This window comes from Enhydra lutris, unplaced genomic scaffold, assembly GCF_002288905.1.
Source record: "Enhydra lutris kenyoni isolate GAN:26980312 unplaced genomic scaffold, ASM228890v2 scaffoldscaffold2, whole genome shotgun sequence".
Lineage (NCBI taxonomy): Eukaryota > Metazoa > Chordata > Mammalia > Carnivora > Mustelidae > Enhydra > Enhydra lutris.
The window spans coordinates 33,424,154-33,450,212 of NW_019154086.1; positions in this window are offsets into that span (position 1 = coordinate 33,424,154).

A 26,059-nucleotide genomic window follows, 5' to 3' on the forward strand; every position below is an offset into this window, starting at 1 on the left:
AAAATAACTGCTTCCAAAAGGGGACTCTGCTAGAGATCACGCCCACATTAACCTAGCAAATGACACATTCAAGCTCGGCTGCCATGACCTGCAGTCAAATAGCATGAAGATATGTAAATGTTGGGAAGATTTTCAATTATTTTAATATATAATGTGACAAAGGAAATAGTTTTTCAGGGTATACACATTAAATAAACTCTCTTCAAGCCAATTTCTATTTAGATGATTATTTGCAAACATTAGAAATAACACATTCTATGAGCTGTCACCAGATGGATCAAACATTTACACAACTTTCAGCTGAATGTCAACCTTAAGTCACTAATATTCATATAAAACTGTAGCATTTCACTGCCCCAAGAAAAAGGGTTGTTGGTTTCTAGAAAGGCTTCTGGGTATCAAATACAAACACATTTTTTATAATTTTTTTAAAGATTTTATTTATTTATTTGACAGAGCAAGAGATTACAAGTAGGCAGAGAGGCAGGCAGAGAGAGAGGGGGAAGCAGGCTCCCTGCTGAGCAGAGAGCCTGATGCAGGGCTCAATCCCAATCCCTGAGATCATGACCTGAGCCGAAGGCGGAGGCTTAACCCACTGAGCCACCCAGGCACCCCTCAAATACAAATACATTTTTTAAAGAAAAGTTCACAGTTCACTTCCAGAATTAGCGGTCCTGATAGGGAAGAGTAAGGTAACTCATGCTATTTAAGGTTTTTCTCAGATGCACTTTCTCTGGTGATTTTACATAGGGTCTATGTCTCCTTTCCCTAACTAGACTATTAGTTCCTGAGGATTAGGGCTGGGCTCTCTACCCACTGTACATCCCTCTTAGAATGCCATAGGAGAGGCTGACATTTAATGAGCATCTACTATGTGCTGAGAACAAATAGACCTCACTTAATTTTTTCAATAACTCTAATTGCAAACAAACATATAATTTTAAGTAAGCCGAGTTCCAGAAATTTAAGACATTTACCCAAGATCACAAGGGAAATTAATGGAAAACTTGATGCTTAAGCTATTATTTGAATCTCAAACCACCCACCACACTGTACTGTACTATCCACCATACCAAACCACACCCCACCAGACCACAGCTTACAATACCACACCATACTATGTCTCACTCCAGCACAGCATGAAAGCAGGTGATATTTACTAAAAAGCTAGTTGTGAAGCTTACAGCTGAATGAAAATTTAAGTCAGAGTTATAAGACACTCATATTTCTTCCTTTTGTTTCCAAGAACATCAACTCTCTATTTAAAAGTTTGAAAGCCATGTTGTAAATTGACAAGAGACTGGAAATTTAATTCCCAGCACATACCTCACAGAACTATGATCAGATCAGTCCAATAACTGCAATACATATCTCATCACCAAAGAAAGAAGACAACCTAAAAATTACCTGGCTAGAGTTAGAGCCACATATCTGATGTGTATGTTCAAAAAACAATGAATGGATGGATGAATGGATGGATGGATGGATGGATGGATGGTGGATGGGTGGATGGGTGGATGGATGGATGGATGGATGAATAAATGAATGTCTCAAAACTAAAGAACAAAATCTTGCTTTGTTAAGCATTGTGAAATCACTTCAGTTACTCCTAAACTAGAAATAGCAACACGAAGCCTAACACAGTAAAAAAACTGAAGTATAAGATATACTGATTTAATTGTTTATCACAAAAATTTCAGCACTGGATGTGTTGTCCCTTTGGCTGGGGAGGTAAGGCAGGACACTTAAGCAGATGTTGCCTTGCAGTCACATCAGAAAAGTTCAGCAATGGTTCTTAGACCCTGGGGCACTAAGCCTGCAGTGTTTTATTACTATTTGGCTGAATTTCTCAGCTTTAAAGCTGAACTAGTAAAAAGTATTTGGAAATCCAAATGGTGAAAGGGAGCAAAAAATCCAATAAATCCAGGCTGCCAGGAGGCCCTCTGCTGAGAAGACTGACAAGCCCTGCCTCCCCATCCTGCATGTGTGTTCTCTGTAAATATCACAGTTGCTGCAAAACCTTAATACGGGAAAGGCCAGAAGGGGCTCCCAGACTCTGCAAATGAAAGGCAGTATGAATCTTTGGAGACCCAGCTTTGGGCTTATCCTTAACGCAGCTCCTTGGAGGGTGGTGTTTCACACACCTCGCCAGATCTGCATGGAGAAGATTAATGTAAAAACAGGCAGAAAATGAAGGAAGAGGGCAAAGAGGTTTTGTAAAATCCGACCACCATCTGCCACTTCGAGTCGGGCAGCCCTAAGGTGGTTTAATTTGCAAGAATTTTCCCTTTTGCTCTGCTTAGGCAAAAGTGGCGTAGGTCGTCTGGCAGTTATGTGCAGGGGGACCTTACCGAGTGTGGAGAAATGAACAGGAAGACCACAGATGCGTGCCGCGCGACAGGGAACCACAGCCACCCGGTTAGTGTGTGGTCGCGGAGCTGCTCAAGTCCACAGCAAATCATGAATCTGTTCCACCCAAACAAGTTAAAAAAAAAAAAAAAAAAAAAAAAAAGATTGAAAGGGTTATCTTTGACCAAAATACAAAGAAACAGTAATTTTTCTGTTAATATTTTCTATAACTCTAGGTTTACAGAATGGAATGATCATATTCTTCAGGAGAGTGCTACCATAGGTGGCACCTGCAAGGCTATTTTATTCTATTTCTGTTTGTATTAATTCTCTTTATTCCCAATCCCAATCTCTCCCATTATAGACACCCACTTTAGTGTATTTAGAGTCTGATCTTTTGCACCATTTTCACACATATTCATTAAGAATGTGTATCTGTACTGACATGTATATCTCATTTATATCGATCTGCTGCCTGCTACATAGTACTGTATGAAGGTGCATTGCCACAGTCTACTCCACAGTCTACTACATTTCCCTAAAGATGGACGCCTGTGTTATTTCTGAACTTTTGTCTGTCAGAACATGTAATATTGCCATGAACATTCGCATAGGTCTTTCTGCGGTCATTTTTCCCCCTTTTTGCAAAACTCTAGGCAAGTGGTTCTCTGTTGAGATTTCTCCAGGCATGGACTTTCTAGGCATAGTGCAAGCATTCTTAATTTCACTCTGGACTGCCAAGGCAGCTTCCTGAACACCTGTTCATACTTCCCCAGCAACATAAAAGCAACCTCACATCTCCACATCTTTGGCCAGTATTTCATGTTACCTGACTTCACACTTTTTGCCAACTGGATTATTGTAAAATGGAGTCATTTTATTATAAATTGCATTTTTCTAATTATATTCAGAAATTGGAATGAGAATCCTTAATTTTGATTAAAATAATTTTTTAATGTATAGTGGTGACTACCCGGACTCTTCTTTAAGAAATCTATCTTCATTTTTTTTTAAAGATTTTATCCATTCATTTGAGAGAGAGAGGAGAGTGAGCGAGCATGAGAGGGGGAAGGTTGGAGGGAGAAGCAGACCCCCTGCTGAGCAGGGAGCCAGATGCGGGACCCAAACAGCATGACCAAGAGAGTCTCCTACATATTCTTCCACAAACTTCAAAGTTTTATTTTTCCTATTAGTGTTTAGTCCACCTAGATCCACCTTGCTTCCCCAGGGAACAACAGCAATGCAGCTCCAGCTAATATTGCCAAACAGGGATGTCAGCAAAAGTTGACAACCCTTTCCTTTTTTTTCATGAGAAGCCAGGAATCTGGATTCTTTCATTGTGACATCTCCTGATATTTAAAACATTCTGTTGCCCAAATAAAAGGTATATATGGCTGAGACTCAACGTGTGAACTGCCAGCTTGCAACCTTTGAATCACAAAATATCTCTTTAATATTTTTCTTTCCCTTTGTTTATTTTTAATATTTATTTATTTATTTATTTATTTAAGAGAGAGAGAGAGAGCACAAGCAGGGTAGAGGCAGGGGGACAAGCCAACTCCCCATCAAGGGCAGAGCCCGTTGCTGCCGGGCTCAATCTCATGACCCTGAGATCATGACCTGAGCTGAAATCAAGAGTCAGACACCCAACCAACTGAACCACCCAGGTGCCCCAAGAGGAGTTATTTTTCTACCAACTCACAATGCAGATTCCAGAAGTATACGTTTACAGCAAGGACTGAGAGCAAGTGCTTCATCTTCAATCACATGCAATGCCCAAGGTGCCTCACGAAAGTATTTATCTGATGGATTTCTTTGTCCCCTCATTCTCTAGCAAAGGAATGTAAAAAATTCAGCCTCAAAGTATGGAGGTGACCAATAACAACTACACAGTAGTATCACAGTCCTGTAACAACTTGGGTAAGAGAATTCTACATAGCCAACTCACTTATTCCTGGGGCAAACTTGGTAGAAACTATATAGTTAATTGTATTAAATATATATACTCAAAATATCTCTACCCCTTTCTGTAGGAAAGTTATACTTTCCACCACATTGATGTCATGCGTGGCCACGTGATTTATGGTACCCTTTTCTGAAACCCATCTTATTGATCTCAGGAGCAACCAGATGACTCGCTTTGAGCAAAGAAAGGTGAACAGAAGGATTGTATGCCTCTCTTCAGCAAAATCTCTTTTCCTTTGGCTGGCATATCCCAGAGAGTGTCTGCTCCTTCAAATTAAGCTGCAGAGTAAAGATCCTGCTGCAGTGGATATGTAGCATGAGTGCCATCGGCCTGTGGTCATATGCTACTGAGATCATGGGGTTGTTACCACAACATAACTAAGCCTAAGCTGACAGATAAAATTTCTTACAAGAAATTCACATTACTTGCATCTTGGACACTTTCCTTCCAAACATTTCAACATGCTTTATGTTCTCTTGCTAATTCTCTTCAAATTAGTGGGTGATTTTGGGTTTTTTTTTTAATTATCTGTTAATAAATATAATTACTATTGTGTGGCGAAAGTCCCTTAACATCGAGTAATCTAAGCCCGCTGCTTACTGTTCCTGAAAAGTGCTTTGAGAACTTAGAAGTGAGTTAAACTTAAAAATTTTTCTTAAAGAGTTCTCTGATGTACCAACTTTGTTTCCAGTCTGGTATGTAAGGTGCTAACTAACATGTGGGAAACCAGACAAACAAAAAATCAACAATTCTTTTTAGATATGTCAGAAAAGAGAGGTCACAGGGCAAAATCGTGGATCAGTAGATACAAAGAATCTCAACTTACCAGAGCAGAAGACTGTATGGAAACCAGTGCAAGGGTAGAAAAACCTAACCTGTAATTGTTGGAGGCTGAGTGTGGACAAACACCAGAGTTTAAAAACTCCAGGGCAGGGTGCCTGGGTGGCTTGGTGGGTTAAGCCTCTGCCTTTGGCCCAGGTCATGATCCCAGGGTCCTGGGATCAAGCCCCGCATCTGGCTCTCTGTTCAGCGGGGAGCCTGCTTCCCTTCCTCTCTCTCTGCCTGCCTCTCTGCCTACTTGTGATTTCTGTCAAATAAATGAATAAAATCTTTAAAAAAAATAAAAATAAAAACTCCAGGGAGGAGAGTCATAGTTTTGTGAGTTTTACTTCCTGGAGCTAAACCTACTTCTTATAGTGAATGTCAGAGAAAAATCTCCTTTTGCTTCCAACAGTAGGAGAGGAAAAGTAACCATTTTGAAATACACCAGAACATTCTGTTCTTAACAAGGCCTGCCCTCAAGAAAAACTACTTTACTGGGGCCTAACCTACTGGGGAAAGGGAAATAGCCAATCCTGGCCACTCTAGCCCTCCCGTCCCGTCCCCCCTAAGCCAGGAGCAGTAGATCTGAAACTAAGAAGCACTTGTGGTGTTCACAGCCCAGGGCCACACGCTCACTAAAATATGAAAACCTAATTTTAGCACTGTAGAACACTTCCTTACCCCCACACCTCATCACCCTGTCACTAAAAGCTTATTTGTTGGCATTCCTTTCACTCAGTTCATCCTGTCTGGCTTTGAACCAAAGTACCAGGCATACCAAAAGGCAAACAACACAGTTTGAAACTATTGAGCATCAGAACCAGACTTGGATATGGCAAGGATGTCTGAATTATCAGACTATGAATTTAAAACAACTGTGACTAATATGCTAAGGGCTGTCATGGAAAAAGAACAAATGGGTAAAGTAAGCACAGAGATGGATATTCTAAAAGAAGAAGCAAAAAGAAATGCTAAAGACTGAACACATAACAGAATAAAGAAGGCCTTTGATAGACTTGTCAGTAGACCAAACAAGCCTGAAGAAAGAATTGCTGAGCTTGAGAGTATAGCAAGAGTTCTTATTATGTGGGGCTTTAAATATAAAAATGTAAATTTTAAAAAACATAGAAACATCTGTACTTGAAATCTTTGAATTTCAAAGTGCTAGCTTTATAGGACAGCTTCCCTTTGGGCATCATTCAAAATTATGAGATGGAAGAATCCAAAAACAAAACAAAACAAAACAAAAAAAACTACAAAAAAAAGCACAAAAAACCGTAAGCAATTACAGCTCAGAATGCTCCAACATCTGTTCCTGCCATCAGAGAAGTTAGGTTTCCCCTGGCTATTGTATTGGTCACCTTCAAGAGTAAAGTAGAGGAGCCAGCAGCACAGTGAAAGGGAGGCACTGAAACACCAGTCAGTATCTTATGATTCCATCCCCAACATCAATTTAGTCCTGATGCTCTGAGGACAATCCTGCCAATAAAGGAGACAGCTAGAGAAATACAAGGTATACACAAGGGAAGTCCATGTAAATAGCTACAGGTTTCTTTCTTTTATTTTTATTTCTGAAAATTCTTATTTACTTCCCATCTTGCTCCCTGCGAAGAAAGGGAATCCTATGGGCATCCAGTGGTTACAATAAATATTTTAACATTCCAGAGCTCTTTTATCAGGATACTGGATTATGTCCACATTTTGACACTGATATTTCTAAGGTTTATAATCTACATTTGTGATGAAAAGGAAACACTGAGAATATATAGGACTTTGGGATCATAGCCTGTAATATCATTCGACAGTGAGTAGTACCTGGTTTTTTAAAAACTTATAAGCACATTATTTTCTAGCTTCTCATGTGATAGACCTTATCATTTGAAGACTTCTGAAAAGAAATTTGAGTTTGGGCAATACAGACCCACAGGCTGCATCACCAAGTTATTCTCACAGTACCTAAGAATTACAGCTACGTGACTCATCAACACACATTAGTAACATGTATATCTAAAAAGAATCAATACCAAGAATCAATAGAGAATTCTTACAAATCAATATAAAAGGATACAGCAGAAAAATGTGCTAAGGACATGAGCAGGTATTTTAAGGAAGAGGAGGCAAAATGGTGAATATAAATATATAAAGGTGTTCAGTCTTCTCAAGAAAATAGAAAGTAAGATCAAGACACCACTGTATACCCACCACATTGACTGGCAACAGCAAGTATTGAGAAGGAAGTAGATCAATGAGAAATCCTATACGCCTATATGCATATGAGTAAATATACGACATGTATACCTAAAACTATATGAAACTGTAAATTGGTACCAAAACTATAGAAAGTAATTTTTTTTAAAGATTTTATTTATTTATTTGTCAGAGAGAGAGGGAGAGAGAGCGAGCACAGGCAGACAGAATGGCAGGCAGAGGCAGAGGGAGAAGCAGGCTCCCCACCGAGCAAGAAGCCCGATGTGGGACTCGATCCCAGGACGCCGGGATCATGACCTGAGCCGAAGGCAGCTGCTTAACCAACTGAGCCACCCAGGCGTCCCTATAGAAAGTAATTTGACATTATCTTGTAAAAATAAGTGTGTATGCATCTTTTAAACCAACAATTCCACCCCTTGGTATAAACCCAAGAGAAATTCTTACACGTATGTACCAGGAGACAAGCACAACTATTTTTATATAAGTAGCATTAATGGCAGCAAAAAACTAGGGGCACCCAAAGAACTAATGACGAAAGAATGGGTAAATAAATTCTGCATTCATATAATGGAATACTATACAGCAGTTAAAAATGAACAATGATTGAGGCAACATGGATGAATCTTAGAAACATAAAGTTGACTGGAAAAAAAAATGTGTTAAAAGAATACACATAGGGTGCCTGGTTGGCTCAGTTGTTTAAGCGTGTGCCTTCAGCTCAGGTCATGATCCCAAAGTTCTGGGATCGAGCCCCACATTGGGCTCCTTGCTCAGTGCAGAGCCTATTTCTCCCTATCCCTCTGCTGATCCCCCTGCTTATGCTCTCTTTATCTCTCTCAAGTAAATAAATAATCTTTTAAAAATAAATAAAAGAATATATGTAATACAAAAACAATTTTATAAAGCACAAAAATATGATTTAGTGATACATATAGATGTAATAAAATGACCTTTTTTTTAAAAAGCAAGGGAGTGATAAATCTAAAATATAGGATAATGTTGACCACTAAAGGGAAAGGCAGAGGGATAGACAATTTAACACTGGTGGGTTAAAAGGCATTGTCAAAGCTTTAGCTCTCAAATTGGCTTGTGGATTCATCAGTGTTCCTTTTATTATTATGCCTTATAACTTGCATCTATGTTGTATATAAATAAAATATTACATAACTTTTAAGTAAAATTTTAGAATATTAAACTGATTTCTGATTGGCCATAACCTTAAGTTCTAGGAGATCCTCACGGAGCATGGAAGCTCCTTAGTCTTTCATTACATAGGACACCTTAAGAGTCTTAACATGTCTTAAGAGTCTTAACTCTTAAATACAGATGTCTTATATAAGACAAGTCATGTACTATGTGCAATCAATTCTGATTCCTGAGGTTAAGTTCTACTGCTAGGGTAAGAAGTTCTGATTCTTTCTTTGAAAATTCTATTTCAATTAATTATATTTTCATGGATATAGAGTGAATTTGTTGATGTTTTCTCTCTTCTGTGTTCAGAGGATTTTGATATAGCTACGTTATATAACACTGTAGCCTATCACATGTATGTTACTGGTCTGAGAATATATTGTTTGATTAGAGGTTTGCTCTGGTTTTTGCTTTTTCCACTAGAAGAATAATTCTTAAAATGTGGTTTAAATATCACTGGGAGGACCAGACCCTTTCAAGAATTTCATGAGGGCGAAACTAGTTTCATAATAACATTAAAACACTATTTGCATTTTTTAAAGTGTGTTAACATTTGCAGTGATGGTGCAAAAGCAATGGTGAATAAAACCATTGGCTCTTGAACATGAATTAGGCAAGAGGCACAGAACTAACTATTCTAGTAGTCACTGCAGTCGTCACCACCAGGGAATGAAGGTGTGTGGGGAAGAGCCAGTCCCACTTACAAATGCCCTGGAGGCAGGAGTTAAATACAATTACATGTTATTGTTTCTCATTCCTTGAGTATATGTCTCTTATGTGTTCTTTGGCATGAAATGGAAGTACACATACAGGTCTTCTGCCTCATACCCAAGGTTGATTCTTGTCTCCAGGGAAAACACTTGTGCATCAGCCTGATGAGCAAGATGAATTACTTCCCACACAGAATACCATTTTTATTTCAAGATTTTATTTATTTATCAGAGAGAGAGCAAGCACACAAGCGGGGGGAGTGGCAGACAGAGGGAGAAGCAGATTCCCTACTGCGCAAGGAGCCTTTGATCCCAGGACCCTGGGATCATGACCTGAGCCAAAGGCAGATGCTTAACTAACTAAGCCACCCAGGCATCCCTACCATTTTCATTTGAAAGAATAGCTGGGTGGTTCGATAGGTTAAGCATCTGGCTCTTGATTTCTGCTCCGGTCATTATCCCAGGGCTCCATGCTCAACCTGTCTCTCTTCCTCCCTCTCTGCCTTTATCTATGTGTGCTTCCTCTCTCTCTCTCATTCTCTCTCTCTTAAATAAATAAATCTGGAAAAAAAAAATAGCTGATAGATAAACTAGGTTTTCCACATTTGAGTTTGGCAGACATTTTCTCATAAATGAACAGTCAACCTGTCACTTCAAGACCAACAACTGACAGTATTTGTGGCTAATAATAAAATTCAGGTTTCAAAGGTGAAATTTGGACTTTGGAAAACTTGTGATCATCACCACGAACTTGACAATTTCTCAAACCCAAAGACTTTTCTGATGAGATCAGTGGTGACATTAACATTTGTGATTTTCTTTTATTGTATAATGAAATGTGCCACATTTGGAAGACCCGCATAAGAATAAGCCAGTATTTTCCAAGTGACCAATGCATGAAGTTATAAAATTATGCATGGGTAAAAGGTGAATTCAAACTGCAAAATAGAAGAATGAAGTATTTATACAGAGTAGGAAAATTAATAATCTTGTGAATATGATCAAATTAACTTTTACCAAGTCAAATTATTTTAATAACTTTAACAAAAAATTATTTCTCCCTCTTTAACTGTAGGAGAGAAAACCATTTGCTGCTTCTCTTTTTCAAATTCTTTAGTTAATAATGAAGACTGGTTCTTTGTTTCTTTAGGATCTTAGCACTTATAAACTAAAACCAGGCCTGTACAAAACTATAATAAGAAAAAGCAGATCAGGGGCTGCCTGGCCCTGGGGGTCGGAGGGCAGCGATTAGCTGTAAAGGGCCAGGAGGAAACTCCTTAGGTTAAGGGTCTGTTCTATATCTCAATTGTGCTGATGGTCATAGGATTTTGTATAATTACTAAAATCCATCAAAATAATACCTTAAACAACGGGGAGGGGGAGAACTGGCCTGTAGAATTCAACTTTATCAGCAGAAATAGAGAAAGAGAGGAACAGGTTTTCCTTAATAAAAATGAAATCAGGAGCATGGAGCGTTTTTCTTTCCTGGGTCCAGTGGTCCATCCTGGAGGGAGGATACATAACGGCTTTAAGTTCAGATGCCGGAGATGGAGGCCTAAGCTTAAAACCTGACATTGCCACATCTTATCTGTGTGACCTTGAGCAAGTCATTCATTCTAAGCCTCACTTTCTTTGTCTGTGAAATGAGCATCAACATAACACCAATCTCATTACTTTAAGAAGATTAACTTGCACAAAGCGCCCAGCCTAGTAAATGCTCAATAACATTAGTAATTACTTTATCGAACCATTTAGACACCTGATTACCACATACATATTCCCTTAGATGCTGTGATGTGTTGAACTGTGTTCCCCCAAAAAGATGTTGGAGCCCTAACTCTCAGAACGTAACCTGATTTGAAATGCATGGGGAATGAGGCAGAAAGTAAATTGGTGGTATGGGTAGGGGTAAACGGGGCTGCTGATGGGCTGAATGACCTCCTCCACATTTCCACACTTCAGAGATCACTGCAGATCCTAAGAGTCCATAAATATTTCCTTGAGCTCTACGCTATGGATCCTGGAGCACTTCAGTGGGAATCCAAGCTCTCCCTAGAGGCAAAGATAATCTGAGGATCTTTTCTCCTGTCTCAGAGACCAGCACACACACAGAAACCAAACAAACAAAAAAAACCTTAAAGGGACACCTAAAAGATGGTTGGTTCCTCAACAGCAACCAAGAAGAGACTGAATGAACTCTGATGGAGCTTGCACTAGGACCACTGGCGAGGAACTCACCTAGGAGCTGCCTCGGCCATGTGAAGGTCAAAGTGGGATACAGAGTTGTGGGGTCTGCTGGAATCCAGTAGCCAGAGAAACATTGCCCCCTGAGACCTGAAGACAGGCTTGTGTTTTGGAAATCAACTTCTCAAGAGAAAGTCCTCCCCGAGGGGACTGTGAGGTGTCTGGGGGCTGATACCATGTCTCATAATCATCTTCCAGAACTGAGCTTGTTAGGGTCCCCTTAAATGTTTGCTGAATGGCTGAAACTGACCCAGCTGGCTGAGGAAAGCACTACTAAGGGCAGGACCAAAATTAGCTTCCTTGAAGAATGAGCTGCTGCTCCCAGCACCACCTGCTGATATGATACCCTTGGGAACTCTGACAGAAAGTCCTTGGTCCTCTGCCTGGAAACTCTGGAAACCCTGCCAGACAGCTTGTAGTCTCTGCTCGGAAGCCAGGGAACTATTCACAGGAGAAACTATACAGGCTTCGGGACTGAAGCAGGGCAGGTCTTGAGACCACTGGTGAGCGTCTTAGTTGTATTTCCTACTGGGAGAACAGAAAAGGTAGAGACCGAATTTTTTTTTTTTTTTTTTTTAATCAGTAGATATCAGTGGGGAGGCGGCAGGCAGCATATCCAATCAACTAAGAAACTATGGGGTTTGGCTGATGAAGGTGGTTGGAGCTAGATGCAGCATGAGGCCAACCCAGACCCACAAAGTAACATGAAGACTGTTTTCAGGGGGATGGAGATTCACAGAAAGTGTTGAACTCATTGCAATATATCCTAATCTCTGCTTCATAATCTGGGTATGTATGTATGTGATGGCCAGTTTCTTAACAGGCTGCTTTGGCTCTGGCTGCTGTGAAAAGATATCTACCTTTGCGATCTGAGGTTTCCAGGTGCTTGTTCTCTATGCAGGAAAGAAAAATCCTGAGGGCTGAGCTGGGTATCAAGACAAAGAAAAAGGAGACACCACACAGGGTGAAGTTAAGGAGTTCTCTCTCCTTAGAAGGGAAAGTACTGGCAGTCTTATGAGAGGGTAATGGGGATTGGTGCTCCAGAATCTCAAGGCTTCTTATTAAGGCAGCTCTTCTCAAGTGTCTGGGGTAGAGGTGTGGAATGCAAGGGCCACAGGATAATTGCAGATTCATGAAGTAGGCTGGGCTGGATGGAAATATGGAGTGTTGTTTTTTTCTTTGCTCATGATAGAGAGAAGGTAAGGGGACAGGGGACACACATAGCCATCAAAATCATAAGAAACAGTTGAAGCATGAGGCAGTCTAAGACTGCTAAGGAAATGTGGCCACTTCCTATTGTGGGGATCATTACATGAGGTCCTGGGACCATTACATGAGGAACTGCTCTGTTGAATTTGAGAATGCCCTTGTTTCACTCCAATATGAGAGAGTCTCTGGTGTCACTTCTAAAATCATGTAGACAAAGGGAAAGAGACGAGAATATCAAAAAGCAATGAGAGGAGATGTGAGGGTACAAGGAAGGGGAGAAGCTGCTGGACAACAGATATTTAACAAGGGTCTTAGTTGTACCCCTGAGTATCTCCTTTGCTTTCCTCTTTTCACAATTATGGCATTCCTACTACCTGTCAAGCTGGGTGCTGGAGATAAAATATAAATAGAACTCCACCTCTGCTCTTTCGGTCATTGCTTAGGGCCAATACTTGGGAGATTACAACAGTACATTACTAGTAAAGTGGACATCAAGCTTTTAAAAGGAATTAAGGACTGTCATGGAGTGAGGACAGAGCACACATCCAAGAATTTGCCTACCAGGGATCCCCACCCCTGATGAAGATGGAGGAGTGAGTCTACTGTGGAGAACAGCCAAGTGAAAGGGATAGGTGGGCAGCTGTGAGAGCCACCTTCCAGGACCTAGAGGCTCTGAGGGGCCGCAGACTTCTGTTGTCCCAACCCCACACTCTGAGATCACTTTGTTAGTGACTGCCATTTATGGAGTAAAAAAAAAAAATCGGATGGCCTGTGCTCACACATCTGGCCACCAACCTTCCATCATCACGGGAGTAACTGACTCACATCCCCCTGCATCGAGCGGCTTGGCTATCTCAGGAAGATGCTGCTGTCCAAAAGCCTTTAGACATGGGGAAGGCCAAGAGGATCACTCGACACTGCAGAGTGTGTGGGGCAAAGAGGAGATTCCGTAACTGTATTTGGGTTTGGAGTTTGGACTGAGCCAACTAGAGTATCACCAAACCCCAATCTGAACCAAACGTATGTGTTGCATGGATTGTTTGGTAGACTGAGAAAAGTTCATATTTTTTAGACATTATCAGCTAATATGTGGTCATTTTTCAACATATTATTGAATGATGCTTTGCTTCCGAAAGAATTTTGAGATCGTTTTTGGTTGCTACTAGATTCCCATTTTCACTTATAGGAAGGAAAGTCCAGGAGAGAGAGATAAACTTTAATGGGAACAAATGCCACAACTCTAAGTATTATCATCACAGTGGAGACTCTTCAGAAGCTACTGGCTAGGGAGAAGAGGAGCATATGTACTCAGAAAGAAGAATGGGTAAAGGATTTTAAGAAGAAACACTTTTCAGAGATCTGCAATATTCTACCCACCTACACAAACGGTAAAAAACATTGTATCTCTAATGTGAACTTAAATAATAATAAATAGAAGTAATACATTAATTTATTCTCTTTAAAGATTCTAGCATACAGAATACAGAGTTAAATGTTGAAATTCCAATTTCCCTCCCTCCTCCACTGACCTGCCTCAAAGGTAACTACTTTAGACAGTTTACAGTTCTTTTTTATGCATTTACATAATTATACTTTTTTCAAATATAAGCATCACTAAGCTATATGTGAGTTTTTCATATTAGCACACAGAGCATTTTATTCTTTTAACAGCTACATGAATACTAGATTATGTATGAACCCTATTTTGTTTTGACATATTCTGGATGGACAATAAGTTTTTTTTTTTCCTATCTTGTATTATTAAATATCTTTCTACCATGATAATCCTTGTGTAAGGATCTGTGTGCCATGTATTATTATATAAGCTAAAGTATAAAGTCAACTTAATAGTTTTCCTTTATAAAGAGAATTGTGAAATGTTTTGATAGAATTAAGACCAAAAAAAGAGACCTAAAAAGAACAATTTTATTAAATATATGTAATTTTAAAAATAAATGTAATTTCTCTAGCATGCTTAGGGAAGAAAGTCCGGGAAGGGAGAAATAGGGCAAGAGTCTTGAGAGATAAAGGAAGAGACAGATATAATCTTTACTCTTTCTGAAGCTCAATGGGCAAGGAATTAATAATATACTTGCCACCACATTTTCTAAAACAAAGCTTCTCAACTTTTGAAAGTTAAAAAATATTGATAAATTTGCCAAGTTTAAGAATTCCTACTTAAAATATAAAAGCAGAAGCTTTCCTCAGATCCCCTATTTTCCTAATTTATAATGAAAAAGAAATACCTCTGTGGACCACAAAAAAATGTCTTTACAGATTTTGGGAACCAGAAGTCGAGTTTCAAAGAAAACACCCTTGTCCTGCAATCCCCTCAATTCTAGAATGTTATTAAAAATACTTTGGGAAGTGCATTTTTGTCTACATACACTGACCAGCTCATATTAAGCCAAGGTAGAAATCAAACGGGGGTGAGTTCATCCTCTCTCTAGCCGTCCTAGTCACCAAAAGCTGAGAGTTCTTTTAAGACTGTTTATCAAGAATGTGTAGTATCAAGAAGCAACTGAGGATCAGAATTTAATTATTAGTCTGGAAAGTAACTTGACATTAATCATCTTTGATTTCTCAGAGGTTATCACAGGCATGGCTTGGTCTTTCAGTCCTCTTTTTAACATACACATTTATTTAACCAACTTAACACAGGACTTTATACAGCCCAGGCTCTAAGTTCTTTGCACTCTGTCTGCCCCTCATCTGTAAACCAGGGATAATAACACCTACTTCATGGAGTTGTCAGGAGGTTATAGGAGCCTAATAACTTGTCTGTGGCCATAGATCTCGTGTCATGTTTCTTCTGCTTTACAGTTGGCCCAGTATCTGCTTCCCTGCACTACGGGTTCACTCATTCTCCCAATTTACAGCAAAGAACAGTGGAGGTAGGATGTGACCTAACCGTTCTGTTTATTATCCTTTTTACTCATCCGCAAAATTTTTAGTATTTTCTTAATGGGTGCTCAGCTGAAATTTATAATATAGAAAAATGTTTTTTAAATATTCATTTAAGGGAGGAGTCAAGATGGCGGAGAAGTAGCAGGCTAAGACTACTTCAGGTAGCGGGAGATCAGCTAGATAGCTTATCTAAAGATTGCAAACACCTACAAATCCAACGGGAGATCGAAGAGAAGAAGAACAGCAACTCTAGAAACAGAAAATCAACCACTTTCTGAAAGGTAGGACTGGCGGAGAAGTGAATCCAAAGCGACGGGAAGATAGACTGCGGGGGGAGGGGCCGGCTCCCGGCAAGCGGCGGAGCAACGGAGCACAAAATCAGGACTTTTAAAAGTCTGTTCCGCTGAGGGACATCACTCCAGAGGCTTAACCGGGGTGAAGCCCAGGCGGGGTCAGCGTGGCCTCAGGTCCCGCAGGGTCACAGAAGGATCGGAGGTGTCTGAGTGTCGCAGAGCTTACAGGTATTAGAACGGGGAAGCCGGCTACAGAGACAGAGCCGAGGAGTAAGCTCTAAGCTCGGGGTTACCTTGAACCGGTCGCAGGCTCGGTCAGCTCGGAGCGTGGCCTGAGGCCAGGGTGACGGGAGTAATTGGGCGCTATTCTCTGAGGGCGCGCTGAGGAGTGGGGCCCCGGGCTCTCGGCTCCTCTGGGCCGGAGACTGGGAGGCCGCCATCTTCATTCCCGCCCTGCGGAACTCTACGGAAAGCGCTCAGGGAACAAAAACGCCCGAAAGCAAACGCAGCAAACCCGAGCTGATTACTCAGCCCGCCCTGAGTAAGGGCGGTGCAACTCGGCCTGGGGCAAAGACACTTGAGAATCACTACAACAGGCCCCTCCCCCAGAAGATCAACAAGAAACCCAGCCAGGACCAAGCTCACCTACCAAGGAGTGCAGTTTCAATACCAAGGACAGCAGCGGAATTCCAGAGGAGGAGAAAGCAAAGCACGGAACTCATGGCTTTCTCCCCATGATTCTTTAGCCTTGCAGTTAATTTTTTTTTCTTTTTCAATTTTTTTTTCTCTTCTTCTGCTAAATTTTTTAAACTTTTACCGCTTTCTTTTTTAACGTTTTTAAAATAGTTTATCTAATATATATATATTTTTTCCTTTTTATATTTTTTCTTTATCAGTTTTCTTTTTTTAATTGTTTCTTTTTTTTTTTTTCTTTTTGATCCTCTTTTTATCCCCTTTGTCCCCCCCTCACGATTTGGGATCTCTTCTGATTTGGCTAAAGCATATTTTCCTGGGGTTGTTGCCACCCTTTTAGTATTTTACTTGCTCCTTCATATACTCTTATCTGGACAAAATGACAAGGCGGAAAAATTCACCACAAAAAAAAGAATAAGAGGCAGTACCAAAGGCTAGGGACCTAATCAATACAGACATTGGTAATATGTCAGATCTAGAGTTCAGAATGATGATTCTCAAGGTTCTAGCCGGGCTCGAAAAAGGCATGGAAGATATTAAAGCAACCCTCTTGGGAGATATAAAAGCCCTTTCTGGAGAAATAAAAGAACTAAAATCTAACCAAGTTGAAATCAAAAAAGCTATTAATGAGGTGCAATCAAAAATGGAGGCTCTCACTGCTAGGATAAATGAGGCAGAAGAAAGAATTAGCAATATAGAAGACCAAATGACAGAATAAAGAAGCTGAGCAAAAGAGGGACAAACAGCTACTGGACCACGAGGGGAGAATTCGAGAGATAAGTGACACCATAAGACGAAACAACATTAGAATAATTGGGATTCCAGAAGAAGAGGAAACAGAGAGGGGAGCAGAAAGTATATTGGAGAGAATTATTGGAGAGAATTTCCCCAATATGGCAAAGGGAACAAGCTTCAAAATCCAGGAGGTTCAGAGAACCCCCCTCAAAATCAATAAGAATAGGTCCACACCCCGTCACCTAATAGTAAAATTTACAAGTCTTAGTGACAAAGAGAAGATCCTGAAAGCAGCCCGGGAAAAGAAGTCTGTAACATACAATGGTAAAAATATTAGATTGGCAGCAGACTTATCCACAGAGACCTGGCAGGCCAGAAAGAGCTGGCATGATATATTCAGAGTACTAAACGAGAAAAACATGCAGCCAAGAATACTATATCCAGCTAGGCTATCATTGAAAATAGAAGGAGAGATTAAAAGCTTCCAGGACAAACAAAAACTGAAAGAATTTGCAAACACCAAACCAGCTCTACAGGAAATATTGAAAGGGGTCCTCTAAGCAAAGAGAGACCCTAAAAGTAGTAGATCAGAAAGAAACAGAGACAATATACAATAACAGTCACCTTACAGGCAATACAATGGCACTAAATTCATATCTCTCAATACTTACCCTGAATGTTAATGGGCTAAATGCCCCAATCAAAAGACACAGGGTATCAGAATGGATAAAAAAAAACAAAACCCATCTATATGTTGCCTACAAGAAACTCATCTTAAACCCGAAGACACCTCCAGGTTTAAAGTGAGGGGGTGGAAAACAATTTACCATGCTAATGGACATCAGAAAAAAGCAGGAGTGGCAATCCTTATATCAGATCAATTCGATTTTAAGCCAAAGACTATAATAAGAGATGAGGAAGGACACTATATCATACTCAAAGGAACTGTCCAACAAGAAGATCTAACAATTTTAAATATCTATGCCCCTAATGTGGGAGCACCAACTATATAAACCAATTAATAACAAAATCAAAGAAACACATCGACAATAATACAATAATAGTAGGGGATTTTAACATTCCCCTCACTGAAATGGACAGATCACCCAAGCAAAAGATCAACAAGGAAATCAAGGCCTTAAATGACACACTGGACCAGATGGACTTCACAGATATATTCAGAACATTCCATCCCAAAGCAACAGAATACACATTCTTCTCTAGTGCACATGGAACATTCTCCAGAATAGATCACATTCTTGGTCCTAAATCAGGTCTCAACCGGTATCAAAAGATTGGGATCATTCCCTGCATATTTTCAGACCACAATGCTCTGAAGCTAGAACTCAATCACAAGAGGAAATTTGGAAAGAACCCAAATACATGGAGATTAAACAGCATCCTTCCAAAGAATGAATGGGTCAACCAGGAAATTAAAGAAGAATTGAAAAAATTCATGGAAACAAATGATAATGAAAACACAACGGTTCAGAATCTGTGGGACACAAAAAAGGCAGTCCTGAGAGGAGAATATATAGCGGCACAAGCCTTTCTCAAGAAACAAGGAAGGTCTCAGGTACACAACCTAACCCTACACCTAAAGGGGCTGGAGAAAGAACAAGAAAGAAACCCTAAACCCAGCAGGAGAAGAGAAATCATAAAGATCAGAGCAGAAATCAATGAAATAGAAACCAAAAAAACAATAGAACAAATCAACGAAACTAGGAGCTGGTTCTTTGAAAGAATTAATAAGATCGATAAACCCCTGGCCAGACTTATCAAAAAGAAAAGAGAAAGGACCCAAATCAATAAAATCATGAATGAAAGAGGAGAGATCACAACGAACACCAAAGACATACAGACAATTATAAGAACATACTATGAGCAACTCTACGCCAACAAATTTGACAATCTGGAAGAAATGGATGCATTCCTAGAGACATATAAACTACCACAACTGAACCAGGAAGAAATAGAAAGCCTGAACAGACCCATAAGCAGTAAGGAGATTGAAACAGTCATCAAAAATCTCCAAACAAACAAAACCCCAGGGCCAGATGGCTTCCCGGGGGAATTCTACCAAACATCTAAAGAAGAACTAATTCCTATTCTCCTGAAACTGTTCCACAAAATAGAAATGGAAGGAAAACTTCCAAACTCATTTTATGAGGCCAGCATCACCTTGATCCCAAAACCAGACAAGGATCCCATCAAAAAAGAGAACTACAGACCAATATCCTTGATGAACACAGATGCAAAAATTCTCGCCAAAATACTAGCCAATAGGATTCAACAGTACATTAAAAGGATTATTCACCACGACCAAGTGGGATTTATTCCAGGGCTGCAAGGTTGGTTCAACATCCGCAAATCAATCAATGTGATACATTAATAAAAGAAAGAACAAGCACCATATGATACTCTCCATAGATGCGGAAAAAGCATTTGACAAAGAACAGCATCCCTTCCTGATCAAAACTCTTCAAAGTGTAGGAATAGAGGGCACATACCTCAATATTTTCAAAGCCATCTATGAAAAACCCACTGCAAATATCATTCTCAATGGAGAAAAACTGAAAAATTTTCCGCTAAGGTCAGGAACACGGCAGGGATGTCCGTTATCACCACTGCTATTCAACATAGTACTAGAAGTCCTAGCCTCAGCAATCAGACAACAAAAGCAAATTAAAGGCATCCAAATCGGCAAAGAGGAAGTCAAACTATCACTCTTTGCAGATGATATGATACTATATGTGGAAAACCCAAAAGACTCCACTCCAAAACTGCTAGAACTTGTACAGGAATTCAGTAAAGTGTCAGGATATAAAATCAATGCCCAGAAATCAGTTGCATTTCTCTACACCAACAACAAGACAGAAGAAAGAGAAATTAAGGAGTCCATCCCATTTACAATTGCACCCAAAAGTATAAGATACCTAGGAATAAACCTAACCAAAGAGACTAAGAATCTATACACAGAAAACTATACTCATGAAAGAAATTGAGGAAGACACAAAGAAATGGAAAAATGTTCCATGCTCCTGGATCGGAAGAATAAATATTGTGAAAATGTCTATGCTACCTAAAGCAATCTACACATTTAATGCAATTCCTATCAAAGTACCATCCATTTTTTTCAAAGAAATGGAACAAATAATCCTAAAATTTATATGGAACCAGAAGAGACCTTGAATAGCCAAAGGAATATTGAAAAAGAAAGCCAAAGTTGGTGGCATCACAATTCCGGACTTCAAGCTCTATTACAAAGCTGTCATCATCAAGACAGCATGGTACTGGCACAAAAACAGACACATAGATCAATGGAACAGAATAGAGAGCCCAGAAATAGACCCTCAACTCTATGGTCAACTCATCTTCGACAAAGCAGGAAAGAATGTCCAATGGAAAAAAGACAGCCTCTTCAATAAATGGTGTTGGGAAAATTGGACAGCCACATGCTGAAAAATGAAATTGGATCATTTCCTTACACCACACACGAAAATAGACTCAAAATGGATGAAGGATCTCAATGTGAGAAAGGAATCCATCAAAATCCTTGAGGAGAACACAGGCAGCAACCTCTTTGACCTCAGCCGCAGCAACATCTTCCTAGGAACATCACCAAAGGCAAGGGAAGCAAGGGCAAAAATGAACTATTGGGATTTTATCAAGATCAAAAGCTTTTGCACAGCAAAGGAAACAGTTAACAAAACCAAAAGACAACTGACAGAATGGGAGAAGATATTTGCAAACGACATATCAGATAAAGGGCTAGTGTCCAAAATCTATAAAGAACTTAGCAAACTCAACACCCAAAGAACAAATAATCCAATCAAGAAATGGGCAGAGGACATGAACAGACATTTCTGTAAAGAAGACATCCAGATGGCCATCAGACACATGAAAAAGTGCTCCATATCACTCGGCATCAGGGAAATACAAATCAAAACCACAATGAGATACTACCTCACACCAGTCAAAATGGCTAAAATTAACAAGTCAGGAAATGACAGATGCTGGCGAGGATGCGGAGAAAGGGGAACCCTCCTACACTGTTGGTGGGAATGCAAGCTGGTGCAACCACTCTGGAAAACAGCATGGAGATTCCTCAAAATGTTGAAAATAGAACTACCCTATGACCCAGCAATTGCACTACTGGGTATTTACCCTAAAGATACAAACGTAGTGATCTGAAGGGGCACGTGCACCCGAATGTTTATAGCAGCAATGTCTACAATAGCCAAACTATGGAAAGAACCTAGATGTCCATCAACAGATGAATGGATAAAGAAGATGTGATATATATACACAATGGAATACTATGCAGCCATCAAAAGAAATGAAATCTTGCCATTTGCGACGACGTGGATGGAACTAGAGGGTATCATGCTTAGCGAAATAAGTCAATCGGAGAAAGACAACTATCCTATGATCTCCCTGATATGAGGGAGAGGAGATGCAACATGGGGGGTTAAGGGGGTAGGAGAAGAGTAAATGAAACAAGATGGGATTGGGAGGGAGACAAACCATAAGTGACTCTTAATCTCACAAAACAAACTGAGGGTTGATGGGGGGGAGGGGGGTTGGGGGGGTGGGGTTATGGACATTGGGGAGGGTATGTGCTATGGTGAGTGCTGTGAAGTGTGTAAACCTGGCGATTCACAGACCTGTACCCCTGGGTATAAAAATATATTATATGTTTATAAAAAATAAAATTTAAAAAAAAATAGTCACAAAAAATATTTTTAGAAATAAAATAAAATAAAAAAAATAGTTGTAAAAAATATTCATTTAAATCTTTGTTTAAAATCTCATCATAAAGACAAAATCTAAATGAATAAACTAAGACATTTTTAATAACTTAGAGAAATTATGAAATCTTCCTTTTAACTGTTATGTGACAACCAAATTCAGTATTTGGAATAGAAAAGGAATTTGTCCAGGCATAGGTCAGTTTGGATGAATTATAAATCAGTTTTGTGTTTTCCTAAATAAACTTCCCTGGTTTGGGCAATAACCAGCCACATGTTAATTAGTGACAGTGATCCAACATTAAAATTTAAGAAACAAACTAACCAGAGAAAAGAACAATGCATGTCCAAGTATGTCATTACATAGAAGCCCCCATACTCATTCTACTTTCTGGGGTCACTGCTTTTATGTTCTATGAAATGGATGGAGCAGCAACTCCCACAGGTGGGTGATTGAGAGCTTTCCTTCCCTTCTCCAGTCCAGGGCTCAGCTGTGTGGCTTCTACCTGTGGATTTACATTTAAGCAAGTTAAATAACATGGTGCTCATCTCACCTTACACAGTGCCCAGGTTCCCTAAAGCACACTTGGTTTCAAAGACCCAGTTCAACAAGGGCATTAGCCATACCACAAGCTGGAGGTTTCCTGTTAGGCAATGCTTTCCTGTAGTGTTTTGTTTTTCCCCCAACTTTTTCTTGGACCTTCAGAGAACTCAAACTCCCTTGTCAAGGATTAGAAAGTTTTGCTTTTATCGTGACATGTCCTTTCTCATATCCTCCCAGGCTCTGAAAGTCACTTTTAACCCATTAGTCTCATTTGAGTCCTCATTTGAAAGTCCTATTCCTGGTTTCTCCAGTTTACATTGAAGCAAAATTATGGTCTAATTAAAGTATTGTTAGGCCTTCCTATAAGAAAAGCATCTACTTTTCGGAAGCTTTTTTTCTTACTATGAAAGTAGCAGTGTTAATTGTGGGGAATTTAGAAAATTCAGACAAAAAGTGGGAAACCAAGTCCCCGCCAATCTCACTGTGCTGAATTAAATACCAATCACACCACCAGTGAATATCCTTATAATATTTCTGTATGCATATTTTTGCAGAAATAGTTTCCTTTAGTAGCAATGTTTTATATACAGAAATATTTTTAAAGTTCTTATGATTACAATTTTATGTAACACCAATTTTAATAACATGGATGTGCTTTAATTCATTTAGCCAGTATGTTATTGCCCTCAGGCTGCCCAGAAGACTCACACCTAGAAGAGAATGAACCACCAGAGACCCTGAGAAGAAAAGCTACACAGTATGAAGGGAGTGGTCTTCTGATGGGTAGGACACGACTGCATTTAGGGTTAAATGTGGGGTTAAATGTGTTAAATGTCAGGTAGAGGATTCTTTACCACTATTTCCACTTATGGAACAGATGGTTCTATCCTATACTAAGAAGTTGTACCATTAAAAAAAAAAAAAAGTTGTAACATTTAAACATTAAACCTCTCTTGAGGCATTGCCCATCTCTTAGTATATTTCTTTAAAAGTGATCTTAACTTCAAAGTCATGTTCAAGATTGGACATAGATACCAAAATAATTATAGATACAAGTATATACATGGGCTAAACTACATATACACATTTCCTAGTTTTGTCCACTGAGGAGGCCTAGAAACAGCGACACACACCCCAATAGCAACAACCACATCCAGCACCCAGATCTTGGTTTCTAATACCATTCTCCAACAAAAGAAACCAGACTCTTTGAAGAAATGGCTTATTCTAGGGCTGGTTTTAGGGATGATTAAAATGTTTCAAAATTGACTGGGTAGCTCAGTGGGTTAAAGCCTCTGCCTTCAGCTCAGGTCAGGTCTCAGGGTCCTGCTCAGCAGAGAGCCTGCTTCCCGCCCCCCTCTGCCTGTGTCTATGCCTACTTGTGATCTCTCTCTGTCAAATAAATAAATAAAATATTTAAAAAACAATTGACTATGAAATTGTTGTACAACTTAGAGAATATACTTAAAACCATTAAATTTTCACTTTAAATGGGTGGATCTTATGGTATATGAAGTCTGTAACAATAAAGCCAGTATTTAAAAAAAAAAAAAAAAAAAAGGAGGTATATTCAACAAAATACCTGACAAGCACACCTCAAAATCATCAAAGTAATCAAAAACAAAGTCTTACATATTGTCACAGACAAGAGGCATCTGAGGAAATATGAAACTAACTGTACAGTGGAATCCTGAATAGGATCTTGGAACAGAAAAAGGACATTAGGGACAGACCAGTGAAATTGGAATAAAAAATGTTAGTAGTGATGTACCAATGTTCGTTCCTTCGTCACGATAAATGTAGCACTTAGTAATGCACTCAGGTGTGACTCTCCAGAGTTTGGTGTTTTTAACCACTGGACACCCTGTCTCTCTTGTAGTCCTACTTATGGGAGCTGAGCCTTGTTCCTGCTTGGGTGCCACTTCAGTCTGGAATCACCTCCCATTCTGAGGTCGGGATCCATGGACATAGGGAGATTGGGGATAACCCTAAACCATGTTAGGTGTACTCACCCAGGCCCTCATAGTGGAAGTTCATCTCTGTCCCATCCAAGCCTACCACTAAGATCCCAGAAGTCATCATCAGAAAAAGCTGTGGGGCACCTGGGTGGCTCAATTGGTAAGCGTCTGCCTTCAGCTCAGGTAGTGATCCCAGGGTCCTGGGATAGAGGCCTGAGTCAGGCTTCCTGCTCAGTGGGAAGCTTGCTTCTCCCTCTGCCTGCCGCTCTCCCTGCTTGTATTCCCTCTCTCCCTGTCTCTCGGTCAAATAAGTAAAATATTTTTAAAAAGAAGAAATTAAAAAAAAAAACCTGTAAGTTTAAAACAGAAATATCACTTTCTTCATAGCTCTATTTAGAGAAATCAAAATATGAAGCAGAATCAAAGTAACTATGAACCAATTATGATTCTCTTCAAGTGTAATGAGATGATTCACCATGGAGTAGGCATTCAAATGCTGAATAGTTGAATAAATAATTAAGTGAATTAGCTTTTGAAGGCATTAGATAACATTTAAAAAGTTAAATTCTGCTTTCCCAGAAGACCTCTAACGATTGAAAAATCAGTTCTATGATCTGATACAAGTTAGCTTGTGAGAGGAAAAGTTCTGCAGGTGGTGGTTCTCTCTCTGCTAGAACTCTGGTCCTGCCTCCAAGAAGGAAGCAGGGTGGTTTCTAGTTTTAGGCTAAACTTGACAGGGACTGCCCAAACAATACCTTCGTGACCCTAGACAAGGACAAGACTAATGGGAAGAGGCAGTGGCTGCCAACTGTGGCAGTGTGGGGGTGGGAGGACTGTCCCTGACCATTAGGATCTGCAGGCCTGAAAAGCAGTCTGATATATAGGGAAATGCTCCCCAAATTAGAATTCTCTGTGCAGCTCCACCTCTAACCATGTACACTATCTTCCCACTGCTGGAGCTTGGGTTGCACTTTGGGGTAAAATACAACGGTTTTTCTAGAGCCTTACAATTCTCACTTTCTATAAACTGGAATGAACTAAGGACAAGTCTCATATAACCTTGAGGTCAACAGCATTTCCTCTCCCACAAAACCTCTTCACAGGCTTAAGTTATGAAGAAATAAAATTAATCTGGTGCCTGAGTGGCTCAGTCAGTTGGGTGTCTGCCTTTGGCTCAGGTCATGATCTCAGGGTCCTGAGATCAAGCCCCGCATTAGCAGGGAGCCTGCTTCTCCCTCTCCCACTCCCCCTGCTTGTGCTCTCTGTTAAATAAATAAATAACATCTTTTTAAAAAAAGAAAAAAGAAATAAAATTCAGCAGTTTGTGTTTCTATGCCTTTCCCTTTTCTTTCCTTCCCAATTACCAAGATGGTAAGAAGCAGTTCAGTAACTATATAATGTCAGGCATTAAGAAGACAGGAAGTAGAGAGCATAAATAATTAGGCTTGCATAGCTGAGGATGGATAGGTCTCAATAAGC